This window comes from Equus quagga, chromosome 19 (assembly GCF_021613505.1).
Source record: "Equus quagga isolate Etosha38 chromosome 19, UCLA_HA_Equagga_1.0, whole genome shotgun sequence".
NCBI classification, from domain to species: Eukaryota; Metazoa; Chordata; class Mammalia; order Perissodactyla; family Equidae; genus Equus; species Equus quagga.
In genome coordinates, this window is record NC_060285.1 from 27,176,058 (window position 1) to 27,194,679 (window position 18,622).

The window sequence follows — 18,622 nt, forward strand, 5'->3', positions numbered from 1 at the left end:
GCAACAGCTGGCTGCGACCTGAGGTCTTCGTCCCCACCCCCGCCCTCCCCCTGCACTTCTCTGCTCCTTCTCCAAACTGAAGTGAGAGCAGAGGGCGATAGGCAGGGAACAATAGACAAAGGCATCCGACACAACAGCCTGCACAAAAGCAGAAGTAGTGATAACGAGGACAATGCTTAGCATTTCCGTTGGCATTGCGGCTGACGTTCACTGAGTGAGGCCAGTGTTCTCAGCATCATGCTAAGCACGCCACAGGCATTCTCCCATGTTTCTCTCTCCCAATCCTATGAGGCAGGAAATATCACCACTTTATAGAGAAGGGAAGGAAAGTCACACAGTGGAGCAATGCTTTGCCTCCTTTAAAAGAAAGGAAAGACTACCTGGTTCTCAGAGTCACCTAGGAACTTGCTAGAAAGGCAGCTATTCTCCAGCCAGAGAAGAATTCACGGGCATGCAACCAGTGTAGTTGCACAGAGCCACAGCCCCACGGCTGAAGTTTAATTTTGTCTTTAAGTTAGTGTTTCCCACATGAAGTCCGACTGGACAATGGAGCGAGTTCAGGGGGCTTGGAGCCTGGGTTCTCGCACAGTCCCGCCTCCCATCGTTTCCCCAGGCCGGGTTCTAAGCCATCTGCTTCCCACCCTGCCCCAGGAGCCCTGCCACCCTCCACCCGAGGCGGCATCCAGGTTGCACGGATGAGGGAAGACTTGCGTTTGCCATTGCCCGCTGCCCCTGGGGGGGCCTGGGCACAAACACAGGAAGGGCAGGGGTTGGATGCACACCCCTTGGTGCTCAGGCCCAGGCAAAGTGGCAGCTGTCCCCACCCTAGGCTGGCAGTGCCACAGTGCAATTAGGCGGTGACTTTTCAGGAGCCTCTTGCCATCCCTGATCCAGGAGCTGAAGTGTTCTGGTGTGGAGACTGCATTTCCTCAAGAGGGGTGGGTTGCGTGTTAGTGGTGGATTGGGGCTTAGGGCCTGTGGGAAGGGGACACTAACTTCACCCATGACGGGGCCCTGCCTTTTCCTCTTGCACTGGACCTGGTGAATTCTGTAGCCGTCTCTATCTCTGGTGCTCAGACCAATTGCGTCAAAACTCTCATGGCCGAGCCCGGCAATCCCTCTGAAGAAGCACTCCAGGGGATTCTGGTGCACACTGAAGTTCCAGAACCACCGAGTTACAGGGATGCTAAGGAGAAGGCTTGAAGGAGGAGGCGATACGGCATGGGCGGGGAGAGCAGCAGCCGCTTGGGCGTCAGACAGACTGGGCTCAAATCCCACTCTGCGGAGTGGCCGCAAGCAAGTTGCTTAACTCTCCAAATCTCAGTTTCCTCATTTCTAAAACAGGGATGATTCTGCCCTGCGAGAGTGTCGTGGGAGGTAAAAAAGATTGTATCTGTGAAGGTTCTTTCTTTATAAAGTCCAGCTTGCGCAAAGGAGCCACAGCACCTGACAAATACTAGGCGCTCAATAGATGGTTTTTATGTTTTGGTTTTTGTCTTAGTTTTCTGAAAAGCAGGCAGATGGCAGGGTCTTCTCCTGCAAAAGCACAACTTTTGGATTTGTTTTTTGTTGTGTTTTTTTTTTTTTTTTTTTTTTTGAGGAAGATTAGCCCTGAGCTAACTGCTGCTGCCAATCCTCCTCTTTTTGCTGGGGAAGACTGGCCCTGAGCTAACATCCGTGCCCATCTTACTCTACTTTATATGTGGGATGCCTGCCACAGCATAGCTTGCCAAGTGGCGCCATGTCCACACCCGGGATCCGAACCGGCCAACCCCAGGCCGCCAAAGCGGAACATGCGCACTTAACCGCTGTGCCACCCAGCCGGCCCCTGGATTTGTTTCTAATTCTAAGCACCCTCCAGATATTCCTCCTCAGATAGTCCTAGGTGTGATGTTTAAATACTCCACCACTCTGATTCTGCCCTAAACACATTTCCACTGGATTACTGTGATGGTTAATTTTATGTGTCAACTTGACTGGGCTGAGGGATGCCCAGATAGCTGGTAAAACATTATTTCTGGGCAGGTCTGTGAGGGTGTTTCTGGAAGAAATTAGTATAGGTTGACTGAGTAAAGATTGTCCACACCAATGTGGGTGGGCATCATCCAATCCGTTGAGGGTCCAACTAGAACAAAAAAGCAGAGGAAGGGAGAATTTGCTCTCTGCCTGAGCTGGGACATCCGTCTTCTCCTGCCCTTGGACATCAGCACTCCTGGTTCCAGGACCTTCAGACTCAGACCGGGACTTACACCATCACACCCCCTCCCCCTCCTTCAGGACTTTGGACTTGGACTGAAGTACACCACTGGCTTTCCCGGTACTCCAGCTTACAGACTGCAGAGAGGGGGACTTCTCAGCCTCCATAACTATAGGAGCCAACTCTTGTTTTATATATATATATCTCCTATTGATACTGTTTCTCCGGAGAACCTTGGCTAATACAATCACCTTATGTCTTATCGGAATCTTCAGGCAGGAGCTTCCTGGATGCCTGTTCGAGGGGATAGCCTTTACTCTTGGGAAGAATTACCATTTGAATGACCTCTCAGCCTCCTGCTGATTTTGATGGATCAGTTCACATCTCAGGGGAACTATCCTACCCTCCTCTGAACGCTACCTTGTAATCCATGCTGTTGACTCCTGTCCAGATCCCCTTTACCAGGCAGGTATGGGCATCCATGGCTCTGTGAGTGCTGGCTGCCACACGCTTACAGCTGCATCCTTCTCTGGAGAGCTGCCCTTGACCCAGGGGGTCCACCTTGCCCAGAAATGTTTGGAGGTTATTCTACCCATGGGGGCAGCCCGCAGCCAATGGCTAGCTGGAATGGGGTACAAAAGCCCATTCCCCTTGCCTCAAGTTGGAATGAGTTTGTGGTACTGTGTGTTTTCTGACACCATTCCTGACATCAAACGTGTGGTTTTTCCTGACACCAACCAACTCTCCAAGACCTGTTGGGTGTCCAACAATTCACTTCAATCCTATCACTCTCTACCTGGAGTGTGTTATTGTCAGAGCCACAAGTTAAAGGGCTCAGTCCCATAAAACTGCTCCTGCTTCAGATGCCAGCTGCAAGTGGGGTCTCCAGGGGACCCACATTTCTGCTCAACTAACCACAAATTCAGAGGTCCCAGGATGCACCCTCTCAGGTTCAATAATTCACTGGAACAACCTACAGAACTCCAGAAAGTGCTTCACTTACTATTACAGTTTCTTATAAAAGATGCAAATAAACAGCCAGACGATGAGGTGCACAGGGCGAGACTTGGAAGGCTCCCAAGCACCGCGGCTTCCGACCCCATGGAACTTGGGTGCGCCACCCTCCTAGCACGTGGACGTGTTCACCAACCTAGAGGCTCCCAGAACCCTGTCCTTTAGGGGTTTTCTGGCAGTTTCATCCCGTAGGCATGATTGATTAAATCATCAGCCATCGGTGATTGACATCACTTCAGCCCCTCTGCCCTCCCGAGTTGGAGAGTGTGGCTGGAAGTTGTAACCCTCCAATCATGCAGCTGGTTTTTCTGGTGACCAGCTCCCATCCTGAAGCTGTCTAGGGCCCCACAGGACTCACCTCATCAGCATAATAATTTCTAAGGGCTTTAGGAGCTCTGTGCCGGGAACCAGGGACAAAGATCAGACATATATCTTTTGTTATACCACAGGTACCAATCATCCTTCAGAGCTCCTCGCGGGATCAGGCTGAGGCACACCCACCTCTTTGCCTAGCTTCTCCCCTGCTTTGCTCACACCTTCAAAGGTTTCACCCTGGGCCCTCTCTCAATAATGTACTTGCCCACAAGCCCTGCGCTAGCTCTGCTTCTGGGACGCCAACCCAAAACACACCGTAGCTTTCTATTCCCCATGGGCGTTTGAGTGTCTCTCATGTGACTTCTTTGACGAGGTGTTCCTTGAGATTTAATCCATCTCTAATTGGTATTTGTCTTCCCGTAACACCTACACAATGACTTGCAGATATAAAATTCTTGCGAATTTTGTGGGATGAATATTTCACATTTTGAAATCCTTTAAATGGCTGGGCAGGCTTGCTAAATGACTGACATTTTCTCGAATTTCCATTCTGCACCCCTTGCCCCCCAAATCTGGCACATGAACAGTTTAATTCTCCCCACTGAAGATGAGGGCCAAGGATTTCAAGAAACTGCTCAAGAACAGGCCCCAGTGGAAATACGTCCAGGCCATTTCCACCTGATGCCAGAGATAGAGAAGCCTGTCCATTGCCTCGAGTATTTTCGTTCTTTCCAACTTCTCTGCCCCATCAAGTTAAACAGTCCCTAAAAGCAAATAAATGTGGCAAAGATAAAACAAATATTTTTTCCGATTGGATTGGTTCATTCCTTGTGTGGGTTCAGATGAGGGAGAATCAGAATGTTTTGATTCAATCAGATGTTGCCATGAAATGATTTGCTTGTTTACTAATGGGCTGTCCTATTTCTTGTCGTTACCTACCAAAGTGGGAATTCTTGGTACTGTTGAGAGGACTGTTCTGAACAGGAAGATGACAAAGTTCCTTAACCTCATGTTCTTACTATGTTACAAAGTGTAAAAACACCAAATCCAAAGCAAGAGGCAAGGACACGGGTGCATAACTGGGGAGCAGAGAAAAAGGAGAAGCAGGTGGGCTCTGTCTGCCTTTTAGAAGTTTTTCCTCACAGTGTGCTTCTGATAACTAATTTTTCCACTTTCCTTTCTTTTCATATGTTATATATTCATCTCATCCAGGCGTTGCCATGATTTGATTTCCTGAGAAGAGGGAAAGATGTGTTGCTCCCCGGGAGTCCCTCATCTGAGAAGCATGGCTCTTCCTAACCTAAAACGCCCTCATGACCTCATAAGACGCCACTGAACTCATGCGGGTGGCTGTTTAGTGATTAATCATCCCAGGTGATGGGGACCCCACACTACTACTAATGACGTGATGACAGATGACGCTTATTGGACGTGTCAGGCATTGTTCTAGGACTTTACCTTTACTAATTGATTAATCCTCCAACACAACTCTGTGAGGTAGGTACATTTAAGATCCCCATTTTACACAGAAAGAGCTGGGCCTCATGGATGTGAAATAACTTGCCCAAGCGTAGAAGTTCTAAGTGACAGAGCCGGCTTTGACCCTACATAGTCTGGCGCCACACTCAGGTTTACCAACCACTACACACACTGCCTAGTACTAGTAGCCATGATAGCAACCGTTGACATTTATTGCACCTCAACTATACACCAGCTATGAGTTTTAGGTATATGTATTAATGCCGTTAATCCTCATAAAAACTCCATCCGATAGATATTTATCATCCTATTCTTACTGAGACACAGAGAGGTCAAGTAACTTGCCTAGGGTTCCCCAGCCGGTGAGTGAAGGAACTGGGTTTCAAGTCTACGTGGAGTGCCTTCAGAGGCAACGCTCTTAGGCCTTTCTGCTCTTGCTCGCAAGTGCTCTGAGCTTGGGCTTTGTGTAACAGGTGCACAGTACTATTGATGACCCTTTGTAAAGTGTATTCTGTCTCCCCTGGGAAAATACCCAGGGAGCCATAGAACCAGAGATGCAGCCTTCAGTTCTGGTCTGCTTGTTTGCCTCCCCAGCATTTTCCCCCTCGTTTTGGTAAGAGCACACTAGTTTCCTGTTGGAGACTGTATTAGTTTTCTATCATTACTGTAACAAATTACCAAAAACTTAGTGGCTTAAAACAACACACATTTGTTATCTTACAGTTCTGGAGGTCAGGAGTCCAGAATAGTTTTCACTGGGTAAAATCAAGGTGTTGGCAGTGCTGTTCCTCCGAGAGGCCCTAGCAGAGAATCTGTTTCTTTGGTTTGTCCAGTTTCTAGAGACTGCCCATTCCTTGGCTTGTAGCCTCATTCCTGCATCTTCAAAGCCAGCAACGTGTCCAGGTCACGTCCTTCTCATGCTACCATCTCTCTGGTTGCCCCTCTTCTGTCTCCTTCTTCCACTTAAAGACCCTGGTAATTATATTGGGTTTACCTGGATTATTTTCCTAGTTTAAGATCAGCTGATTGGCAATCTTAATTCCTCTTTGCCATGTAACCCATTCATATAGCGTCCCAGGATTAGGATACAGACCCCTTTGGAGTGGGGTTGGGAGCCTTATTCTGCCTGCCATGGGGAACCTCTCTTCTTCACCCTTGGATCATATATTCTGGGTTAGTCTAACTCAACAACACTGACTCAAAGGATGGGCTTGGGACTTTTACTGGAATTCTTGGAAAAGAGGTGCCTCCTCCCTCCCTGAAGGGCTGATCACAGCTCATCTGCTCTGAAGATGGGTCAGGAGTGGGGCCTCTCACTGGGAGGTCGGAGCCCTGTCCACACTGGCTGTTAAATATTGTGACGTTCTTCCTGCTGCCAGGGTTGATGAGCCAGTACTGCTGGGATGAGCGTTCCCATAAATGAGGCCTCTCCCTCGTGCTGCTTCTTCTGGGAACTACTATGCGGTACTTGCAATCTCTAAAAAGCAAAGACAACTAGAATAAGATCCCTTTCATGATATCCAGCTTAGCACTGGTTAGTACTTTGCTTAGTACTTGCTGAGTTTGTTTACTACTTGCTGGCTTGATTTGAGCATCAGGATTGTACATCAATGTTCAACAATCATTTTGATTCCTTTTCTAGCCTCTCCTTTGTCATTCTTAGCATCCTGGAAGTTTAAAGAAATGCAGAGACACATCTGTTTGCTAGGATCAATCTGAAGGACGCTTTATCAGCCAGTTTTCTGCTGTGTGAATGTTGTGTAACAAATGACTCTAAAATCTCAGTGACTTATCAAAAAAAGCATTTCCTCTTCTTCCTCACAGGTCTGTGGGGCAGCTGGGGCAGCTCTGCTCTGGGCCACAGATTGAGTTCGGGTCTACTCTACGTCTCTCCCATTTTCCTTGGATCAGCAGCTACCCAGGACAGTTCTTCTTGTGGTAGAGAACAGAAGCACAAGAGGCCAAGGCAAACTACAGAAGCACGTATACAGTCTCTGCTCGTGTCCTGTCCACTGACATTTTATTGGCCAAAATAAGTCATATGCCAAGTCCAGCAGCAGTGGATGGGGAAATATACTCTGATCTCTCCAGTGGGAGGCACTGTAGAGCAACCTGGCAAAGACTGGATGCATTCCAAGGTGGTAGAGAAGAATCGGGATCATCCATTCCCATCACAAACTCCCTCCATTTTGATATTGCCCTTCTCTTTCACAAAAAGGAGAAAATAACTATATAAAAAGGCCATTTCAAAGATTTCTGCACAAATTTTCTAAAAGCTATTTCCAGAAGTTACCAGAATTGGTAAGATTTCATCCCATCTCCTCCCTGTAGGTCCAGTTTCATGGGACTTGTGCAGGAGCACAGGGCCCCACCCTCAGAAAGACCCTGTGCATGGTTTAACACTCTGCTGTCACCGTCGTGACGTTCTTAATAATTTTTGCACAAGGGGCCCAGCGTTTTCATTTTGCACTGGCCCCCACAAATTATGTAGCCAGTCCTGCCTACACATGCTATATTTATTGTCCCAGAGATGAGAATTAATGCTCAGAATGGCAACCCTGAGACCTACAGATTCCAGAATGACCCAAAATTCAATTACAATTACCATGTTCTTTCATTTGTTCAACATGTTTATTGGGTGCTGTTATAATTCTAGCTTTTAGAGGTAAAACCATGAACTAACAAGCCCAGAACTCACGGAGTTTACATCGTGCCATACTTCCTGTGGTCCACCCACTGGACAGATGACTTTTATTTACAGCTACTAAGGGGAAATCAGATGAAGAGACTCATAGCAGAGTGTGCCAGTGATGACGGATGTTGGGGCCACAGGCAACCCCAGGAGTCAGCGGAACTCTGTCGATCCTGATCTCTTCTCCTCAAGGAAGCAAATCAGAATGCAAGTAAGAGTGATCCTATTAGACAGCTCAGCTTAAACCCACTCTGTGTTGTAAAGATAATAAATCTTTCACAACTTTGCTACTTTGGATATTATTCTAGTCTCTCGAGTGGGAAAAAGACAGATCCATTTGAGAAAGGTTTTCAGCCATAAAGACTGAAGTCAAAGAGCAAAGCAAGTTCCTGGTTAACATTTCCCAGGGGCTCCGCAAATACTGTGAGAAATGCCACTTTGTGACAGCTTCAGCCGAACACCAGCCCCGTCCTAAAGGAGAGCCACTTACTCCAGTCTTGCTCAGAGGAGTGGAAAGATGTCAAATAGCTGATCTGCTTGAAAGATCAAAACAGGATTATTTCACACTCGAGAAGCAGGGATCCTGCCCTGGGAAGGAACCAGTGCCTTTTCTCCTTTGCTTAATTTACAGGAATTCAGCCCTTAGGCCCAATACTCACACCACCACCCCCACCCAAAAACAGACTCTCTGCTTCCAGCAAGCCCAGCTGCAGGAAACACATTAACAACACACACTGGTGCCTCCCTGAGACAGAAGGCACCACCAGCTCTCTCAAAGCTTGTCCCTCCAGTCTCCCAGGGTGGGAGTTCTCAGACTTCAGCTTTCATCAGAATCACCTGAAAGGCTTGTTAAACACAGATGTCAGGGCTTCAACCTAGAGTTCTTGATTCAGTACGTCTTAGGTGGGTTCCCAAAATTTGCTTTTCTAATAAGTTCCTGATGCATCAGGCAGCAGGTGCCTGACACTGCTGGTCCGGGTACTGGCCTTTGAGGACTACAGCTTTAGGCCGTTGTCTTGGGCCCTGAAATGTTGCATGAGCAACACTGTCCTAAGTGCAGGGAATGCGCCCAAACAGACCCTCATTCTCTTTGGCGTCTGACCACCCTCATCTCAACTTTCCTCAGCTCCCATTCATTTTCTAAGTCCCTTCAATAGTCTTCCTGTCCGACTCCACTGAGCGTTCTTGCTGAAGTTAAAAATGAAGTTAAACCTTTTAGGGGCACTAGCCTGTGTGCCCTTTAAGAGCCATGTATCCTTGAAACCCCTTGTCTGGGCCACATGCCAGCATTCACGATGATAACAGTCCTGGGCTTGGCTAACCCAGCTATTTCTCATGGGATAGTTAGTACAAAGACCATCATGGTCTGAGGGAACACGGAGGCCCTCTGGAGAGGGCTCTGGCCCTTGGAATGTAGGTCATATAGGGACAGTCCCCCTTGGCAAGCATGCAGCCTTTGTTCCTCTGCCTACTTAAGCAAGCTTCTCTCACGGGCAGAGCACACATTCATCCAGCCAGCTGCCACTGGACCTTCCCTGTAAGTAACTCCCAATAAACCCAACTCATTTTCCATCTCTGGGCCTTTTCGTCAGTCTCTCTGCAACCTGTCCTGCACTGCTTACCCAACTGCGTGTGTGGCGAAACAAGCCTGCTACCGAACTTAATGGACAGGGGCCGTCACCACTGGGGTATGTCACGGGCTACATCCTAACTTAGCATGTCTAACGGAGCCCGTATCTTTCCCCCTGCGCTCTTTGTCCGGTATCTGAGCTGCCCAGCCACACGTGTTCCTTCCTCCTGGTAACAGCATTGCTCTTATTGCAGAAACTGCCCCTCCCTATTCAGCGTGGCTCAGATGTGATTTCCAACCCAACCTTTCTGATGCCTTGATTTTGGACTTCTGGCCTCCAGGACTGTGAGAGAATAAATTTCTGTTTTAAGCCACCCAGCTTGTGGTAACTTGTTACAGCGGCCACAGAAAACTAATATACCCTGCTTCCATTCTAATGAGAGGAGGCGGTAAACCCTGCTTAGGAGATCTGACCTAAGATACAGAAAGCAGGATATTTAAAAGCCTTCTCAGGGCAGGTCTGGTTGCTTGAAAACAGTCCAGCCACCAGCCTATTCAGCATGGAGATAGTTACCGTGTTGGCACACCCAAGTAGGATAATCTATTTCTTACACCATCCCTGTTTATTTGGTATCTTGAAGTTGTAGGTCATTCTCTCCCTGGTAGACAGAGGACAGACTTGCTTTGTATAATAAATTAAAAAATTTTTTTAGTTTCACTGAACAGCTCCTTTCCCAGAAAGCTTAAATTAATTTCCTTTGTAATTTGTGATAATAAGTGCTGATAGCAAATTTCCTTGCCAGCTTTTGTAATCCCGATGACATCACGGAACCTCCATCACTGTAGGAAATTGTTCTTCTAGGTGGCTGTGATGACATCAACCACTACAAGGGGAAGAAAAAGAAACAACAGGAAATTCTGCGTTCAGCTATTAACTGATAAATGAAGGAGGAACTGGCTTTTAAAGTAAGTTTCCTTAACTAAGCAGCATTCTCAGTGACTTGGCTATATTTATTAAATCTATTTATCTGTATAATCTCACGTGTAGTACAAGTCCCTAGTCGGAAAATCAGGGAGTATAGGCCACAGCCCCTCACTTTGGGAGTCCCTAGATCACAATGCCTCGTGTCAGGAATGAGCAGAGGGGCTAAAAAAGACCCAGGCACAGGGCAAGGAGATAATTTTCAGAAATAAAGAAAGAAAAAAGAGAAGAAAAGAAAAGAAATACAAATGGCCAATAAACATTTAAGCTGGGCAACCTCACCAATTGTATTAGTCAGGGTTCTCCCAAGAAACAAAATGAGTAAGATGTGTGTATATAGAGAAATTGAGCTTTATTTTAAGGAACTGGCTCATGCCATTGTGGGGGCAGGCAAGTCCAAAACATGCAGGGCAGGCCAGCAGGCTGGAAACTGAGGCAAAAGCTGATCTCAGTCTTTTCTCTTAAGGTCTTCAACTGATTGGATGAGGCCCACCCACACTATGGAAGGTAACCTGCTTTACTTAAAATCTACTGATTTAAATGTTAATCTCATCTAAAAAATACCTTTGCAGCAGCATCTAGACTGGTGTTTGACCAAAAACTGGCCACCAAAGCCTCGCCAAGTTGACACATAAAATTAGCCATTACACTAATAACGAAAAAGCAAATATAATTGACAATAAGCTATTTTTCACCCAACGGGTTTGCAGAGATGGAAAAGAATTACACCTCGCTTTGTAGAGAGAGAACAGAATACTCATATACCATTGGTGGGGGCACAGACACCAAAACCTTTTCTGTAGGGCAGTTTGGCGGTATCAAAATGTCAAATGTGCCTACCTATGACCCCACAATTCCACTTCTAGGAGCTTACCCTAAAGGGACGTTCAAACAAGTGCAGAACGGTGAGTAAATGTGGATGCTCCTGCAATGTTATACATGATAGTGAAAAACTGGAAGCAGCTTCACTGTCCATCAGTTGGGAGCAGGTTAAGTAAATTACGGTACATCTGTACAATGGAATACACCACAGACTTTAGAAAGAGTGAAGATGGTCTTTATTCCTAGCCATGAAATGATCTTTACGGTATGATGTGTGAAAAAAGCAGGTTTCAGAAGATCACATAGAGTTTGATCTCATTTATGTACAATTGAATAAGTAAATTGATATATTTCCTAGAAAGGACATTTACCAAAATCTTAACTGTGGTTATCTCTGGGTGGTGGAATTTCAGGTTATTTTTATAACATTTATTGAGGGCTTCATATGTCTCAGGCATTCTTCTAGGTACTTTACATGGATTGCATTCATTTAATAATCTATATTTGCATTTGTTTAAAAAAAACAAAAGCATGTATCATTTTTTTCCCCCAAAACTAAGAAGCAGTTTTAAAAATATCCCTTCTGTTCTCATACGTGGGCAGCACTTGTTTCCTAAAGCCCCACAACCTTGGGACCACAGAGAGCCTGAAACTGCTCTACGCAGATCCCACCCAACATTATTACTGGGAATCTCCCCACTTCACAAAAAATGGACATTCTCCCATTGCTATTGGAGTGTTTTGTTTGCTTGTTTTCGTGGCCCCTCTCTTGTTTATTATGGACTTAGTGAGTGAGTAACGCGTTCCCTTTCAGTCCTCATTCTCACTCCGAACCCTCTCCCATAGGCAGCTTTACTAATGTATTTAATTTGCATCCTTTTGTTTCTGTGTGTTCTTATAAAACATGCATCGATAAGCTTATTTCAGACTCTCAGTGGTCCCAAGGTTGTGTGGCACCTTGTGCCAATGCTGACATCTGGAGGCCTGATCTTCAGCCCCAAGACTCCTTTATGTGTCTTCCCAAAGATCTAACATGTTCTTCGTCATCTCCCAGCTCAATATTCACTAGAGGAATAGGAATGTGTGTGATTAAATCCCACTGTGACCTTTCTGGTTGTTTTTTTTTTTTAAAGATTGGCACCTGAGCTCACATCTGTTGCCAATCTTCTTTTTTTCCTTCTTCTTTTCCCCAAAGCCCCCCCAGTCCATAGTTGTATATTCTAGTTGTAAGTCCTTCTGGTCATGTTATGTGAGATGCTGCCTCAGCATGGCCTGATGAGCGGTGCCATGCCCGCGCCCAGGATCCAAATCAGTGAAACCCTGGGCCGCCAAAGTGGAGCGCGCGGACTTAACCACTTGGCCACGGGGCCGGCCCCACTGTGACCTTTCTATAATTTCTGCTTTCTATTCATCCCATTGGCTGCTTTTAACTTTAGTCTGATTTAATCTGCAGAAAAATGCTAGGGGTGGGGTACGGTGAGGGCGAGGTTTATCTCAAAGTTAATGAAGCTTGAGCTTCAAGGCCTCTAACTTGTAAAGGCCATAGGAGTCCTGACAATATGTTCACAAGCGGACATGTTTTTCTTAAATTTGCAAAATTAAGACACTTTAACCACAATCAGTTAAGACCTCTGTTTTTGCTCTCTGACTTTCCTTCCATCACAATCTCACTCGTGTCAGAGAGTTTTGGAGAAGCCTTGGACATCATGGGATCTGGCTAAAGGAAAGCTGGCTTGGGGATACACATAGTGGGGTTTGGTGGATATATTTACGTGTTTCTTAGGCACTATTGTCTCCTCTTGCTTTAGTATTTGCATCCTAAAATTGTACTCTTTTCTTAAAAAGCATTTCCGATATTATAACGCTTCCCTCCACCTCCCAAAGCTGGGTCTGCCCACACAGTGAAGCACACTGTAATTTGCTTCAGAGCTCATGTGTCCCCAGAGGTGAACTTGGACCTTGACGGCTCTGTCCTGATCTTAGTTTTGAAACATTCCTGCTGTAGGTGGACCCCTAATTTCCACTTAACAAGGGCAGCGCTTGGCTCAGAGTGTGGCTTCCAATCCGTATCTCTTTGTTGGTTTTCATTCTGTGCTTCTCCCCACTGTCCACCTACACACGCACCCTCTCTCTCTCTTCTATATCTGGTTCAGTCGAATCTCCTATTTAAATATCAGAAGATAGAGAGCAGATTGGCAATGATCCAGTTTTAAAAAATGAGCTCAAATGTACAAGGCAAACACTTTCAAGACTGCCCACAGCTGCCAGTCTTAACTCTAGAGGTCAAGAGGAGGAACAGGCTCACGTGGCAGGTGCCCCATCTAGGTCTCTGGAATTGAAGTTGTTTAATGAGGTAGAAACATTTCCAACTCTTCGCCTAACACAACAGTGAGAAAAGTCCCTCAAACCAACATCTCAGCAAAATTTTTAGCACACAAAGACAGTGCCCAAGAACTATTAAGTTAACAGAATCTCATTTTAGAGGAAAGCACTAAATTTGCAAATGAACTCTGTTTTCATCTCAAGTGTCCTGGAAGAGAGGTCTTTCCACTGGCCTAAAGTAAGATCAAGTTTTTTGCTGGTTTTTGGGGAGTAGGGGAAAATTGTTTTCATTTTCTTTCCCCCTGTAAAAGGCCTTTCCAGGAGTGTTAACCCTACCTATGTTAGTTTTTAAAAATGTTAACCTTAATTTTTCTGGAAGACTTTTAAATCATTTTTTCTGGTTATAAAAGTAATCCATTCATGTACTGATTGAACAAATATTTACTGAATGCCTACAATATTTCAGGCCCTGCTCTAGGTAATTCTTTCACTAGGAGAGTGTTCCTAAGTTATTAAATAGTCTTTGTGATGTTATTTAATATCATAATATTTTACGAGAAGCAAGTCCCAGAATTTATTTAGACATTCTCTTTTTGTTTTTTTTGTTTTTTTGAGGAAGATTAGCCCTGAGCTAACTGCTGCCAATCCTCCTCTTTTCACTGAGGAAGACTGGCCCTAAGCTAACATCCACGCCCATCTTCCTCTACTTTATATGTGGGACACCTACCACAGCATGGCTTGCCAAGTGGTGCCACGTCTGCACCTGGGATCCGAACCAGTGAACCCCGGGCCGCCAAAGCAGAACATCTGAACTTAACCTCTGCGCCACCAGGCTGGTCCTCTTTTTGTTAAACATTTAGACTGTTTCCAGTTTCTCCCTGTTGCAAAGAATGCAGCAATGCCCTTCTTTGTACACAGACCCCTGTCTATATCTATGATTGCTTCTTCAGGACGGATATCTAGGAGAGAAATTACTAGATCAAAGGCTATGAACACTTTTAAGTTTCTTGATAAATATTCCGGCAGACTTGCTAATGCATATTGTCACCTTTGACTGCCTCAAATCCTCTTCAAGTGAAAGACAGGAGAGCATATTCTATTCCTTCTATGGAGATTTGTAGATTCCTAAAATGATTTCATTTCCTGGTGGCAACAAAAGTAATCTGATGGTGGTAAAATTAATGTTGTCTTCTTGAACGCCTGTATTCTTTCCTTACGACACCCATCTTCTTAAGACCACATTTTGCATTTTTTTGCAAAAGCAAAACACTTAAAGAGGAAAGAGTATCCACGCACTCCTCTGCTCATTGCCCTCACTCCGGGCAGACAAGAAGTCAACCTGAGAAGGAAATCCTTGTGAGTGATATGGAGTCATGGAGAGGGATGTCAGATTATATTAGTCATCTTCAGTACTGTACATATTGGGCTTCTTCGGGGGGAGGGAGGATGTGTAACTCAACGCATCCCTGAATAGCCTTGCTCACGGTAAGAGCACCTGACTCACTGAGCCTTCCGAGCCCATCAGCCCTCAGTCCTGGCCAGTGAAACGGTAAAAACGCCTGACGGAGGGGCTTTTCAATACGGAAGCAATTTCATTGCATAGCACTGTATCCTTTAATTTTTTTCTGGAACAACTCCATTCTCTCTCTTTACTAAGAAAAAATTCTGCTTTTCAAGAAAATTAGTGCCATCTTGAGAATGTCCCCAGTACATGGTGCTCAAGAAAAAAAACTAAGGGAAACCAACAAAACCAGGAGCAGGTCCCCTTTGGTCTCGTTCAAGGTGGAAGATTTGCTCACTGCATTGCCTTGTTGTCTTATTTGGATCAGAAGCTGCTTTAGCAGGAATTTTGCTTATGTGATGGTCTACTTAGGACAAAAGCTATTAAGATTGAAATTCAACTTTTTCTCTTTCCTGAAAGACAGGCGGCCTGAACATAACCCATTGCCTGGTCTTTACCCTGCAGCTGAGTCCAGGCCATGAGAAATCCAAGATGAAGGCAGAGAGCTGCTTCTTTGGATGACCAAAGGGGGTTACCGAAGTGGAGAACAGAATCTGTGGTGGCGTATGGAACGGCCGTCATTCATTCACCCGACAATGATGTATTGAAGGCTTAGTATGGCAGGAACTAGGCTAACCAGGCACTGGTGGGTAAAACAGAGAGATAAGCAGCCCTCCCAGAGCTTGCTGCCGAGTGAGAAGCAAACATGAAACAATCAATCACGCCCATAAGTGTAAAACTGCAGTCTCGGTAAGAGATGCGGCAGCAAGAACACAGAGCTGGACCACCTATAAGGGATTTACCTTAATGGGGAAGGTAGGCAGCTGTTGCTGGAGTTTAGATCTGAAGGATACGCTGGGCAAGAGGGAAGGAAGTGTGTTCCTGGCAGAGGGAGCAGCATAAACACAGGGGCTGCAGTCAGAGAAGGGGGGAGTGTGCAAGACGACTCCAGAAAAATGACCAGGCCATGCAGGGTTTGGGTCTTCATCCTAAATGGGTCTTTAGGCTGTTAAAGTCCCTATTACTTGACAATTCCACTCTTAGGCATTTACCCAAGAGAAATGAAAACTTATGTCCCCAAAAGACTTAACACGAATATTCATAGCAGCCTTAAAATAGCCTAAAACTGGAAATAATACAAATGTCCATCAACAAGAGAATGGATAAATAAATTACAGTATATTCATACTCAATTGAAAGGAATGAACACACAACAACACAGAATACTCTCAAAAAGATTATGCTGAGTAAAATAGCCAGACATAAAAACATCTATACTGTATATTTGTATGAAATCCAAAACCAGGCAAAACTAATCTATGGCGATAAAAATCAGAAAGTGGCTGGTTCTGGGTGTGGGGGCCAGGCAGGGGGTGACATGACTGGAAAAGGGGAGCAAGGGAGCTTTCCGAGGTGATAGCGATGTTTTGTGTCTTCTTTGGGGGGGTGATTTCAGAGGCACATCCAATTATCAAAACTCCTCAAACTGGACTAAAGATCTTGTTTTAGATTTTTTATAATATATATCAAAAATTTTTTTTAAGTACAATACACACATTAAAGTGTTTTAAGCACAGGACATCAGATTTGCATTGTGAAAAGAGCCCCTGGCTGTGGTCTGGAGAAGGATAAGAAGAGGCCAGAAGGGAAGTGGGTAGACCAGTTCCTCTGCTTTATGTGAATTACCTAGAAGCCAGCATACCCCTGAGCACCAAAGCGTATCAGCCCGTCACCTGCCTTTAACACAGAATTCAGACCTCTCCTTGCTGACCTCCTCTAGGAATTGTGCAAAACAGTTGTCAATGGACGGCAAAGGGAATTTAGCTGGGAAACTGGGGCAAGAGACTAAAGAAACCACAGACAAAGGAGAGAAATTGAACCAAACTTCTATTACGTAGACTCTTTCAAGGCAGGAATCTGTTGAATGCTTTCTTACGTTCTCATCCCTACATCTACAGTTTTCTTCTGAAATAAGAAGTCTAGCAGGCTGGAACTGGTCGATGCAATAGGAAGGCAAAAATTACCTTTTGCCCATAGTTGGAATGAACAGAATTTAAATGAGATAACATAGAACCAGCTTATGTCTCAAAAAAAAAAACCAAGCGGGCAGTATTATGCAATGAAAGAGGGTGTGAGACAGGAGCACTGGATTGTGGAATGATGTGTAGGATCGTAAGGATTTATCCTAGACCCCAGTACAAAGTCAGAAAGGCACTTGCTGAATATTGAAAAGAAACACAGAATCAAAGCATTTTAGAGCTGGAAAGGATTGTTAGAGGGCATTTCAGCCTACACATTTCATAGATGAAATGCAGAGGTAAAAGGACCAAATTACCCAGGATTTGATTAGCACTTTACCAAGTACTTCCACATTTATTGCCTCATTAAATCCTCATAAAGTGCTGGCAAATAGCAATTATTAATTCTTCTATTCAGAAGAAGAAATTGGGGCTCAGAGAGTAAAGCAGAAAAGCAAATTCCCTCTAATGTTTGAGCTTCTCCTCTGCTTCCAGGGCATGCCACTAGATCACAGTTCCCAGCTCTCCTGCATTTGGAGGGTGGGCCAACAGAGTTCCAGCCAATGGAATGTGGCAGAAGCCCGCTCCAGGGCTGGCCACTAAGACCTAGCATACAATCCTTTGTTTTCACAGCCTTAAAATAGCGTAAAACTGGAAACAATACAAGTGTCCATCAACAAGAGAATGGATAAATAAATTGCAGTATAGTCATACTCAGTACTCCTCTACCTGCCATCTAGATGCATAAGATCCAGTAGAGCAGTACGAGGCCCCAAGGGATGGTGAAGCCACCACTTGGCTGGAGCCTGGGTCCCTGAATGACTCTGTGGAGCAGAGATGTTTTCTCCCATTCACTGACCTGAGTTAGACTGTGACGGGAGTGAGAAACAAACCTGTATTGTGTCCAGGCACTGAGGTCTTGATGGTGGTTGTACCAGTTAGCTTAACTAACATAGAAAGGTTAAGGGACTCAGGCAAAATCCATATATTAATTTGTTTCACAAAAATCTATTGAGCACCTATTATATGTCTCAGATACTGTGCTTGGCACTGGGTGTACATCAATGAATTAAGACAGCTCTGGGCTGTGCCCTCCTGGGGTTTATATCTGGTGAGCTCACACAGTATGGACAGGGCTAGGATCCAAATGAAAATCTGCTAACTCTAAATGTCTTCCGTTTTTCTACTTTGCATACTTCCTCCCAAATAATCTGAATCAAAATGTATGACATTCCTCAAAGATCACCTTGAAAAATAGAAGATTTGTCCTACCATGTGAGTTACAGGATGGAGAAAACGAGGTAGGGGTTGTTTGTTAATCTTCTATGTTCCTCAAGACCTAAGAAGGCCCAGCCCTGGTAAAAGTCGCTGTATTGTAGAGCCTTAGTCAGTAGAAGGGACTGGAAAACCATTGTTTTCATATATTTAAATTTTCAGTTATTTAAGGATTAAACTAAAACATGAATTTCAATTTATATTGTTGAAAGTGACATGAATCCATTTCCCTACATTACTGGGGATCTTCACTTCTCCAGATCAAAAATTCTACGAGCCTATGGATCTTTCTCTCTGATAACTGTGTTTTCTGGTGTCTCATAGTCACTACACAGAATGACTGTTCTCATTGTAATGCACTATTAAGGGACTGGGTTAAATCTCTTACACTTGGGATATCCTAAGCAATTGGGTAGATTTTTTAGAATACTCAGA

At 45.0% G+C, this 18,622-nt stretch overlaps 1 long non-coding RNA gene across 8 annotated transcripts; it reads left to right on the forward strand.

The window, feature by feature from the left end:
* Positions 1-4,531: 4,531 nt before the first annotated feature.
* On the forward strand, positions 4,532-18,383 carry LOC124230644 (uncharacterized). 8 transcript variants are annotated; one of them, XR_006886245.1, is made up of 7 exons: positions 4,532-4,633; positions 4,739-5,023; positions 6,830-7,306; positions 7,662-7,908; positions 10,130-10,233; positions 10,716-10,756; positions 15,360-18,383. It is a non-coding gene; the product is annotated as an uncharacterized LOC124230644 (long non-coding RNA). The 8 variants fall into 8 exon arrangements; XR_006886247.1 differs by having other exon boundaries at positions 7,767-7,908; XR_006886244.1 differs by having other exon boundaries at positions 6,830-7,908.
* The last annotated feature ends 239 nt before the right edge of the window (positions 18,384-18,622 follow it).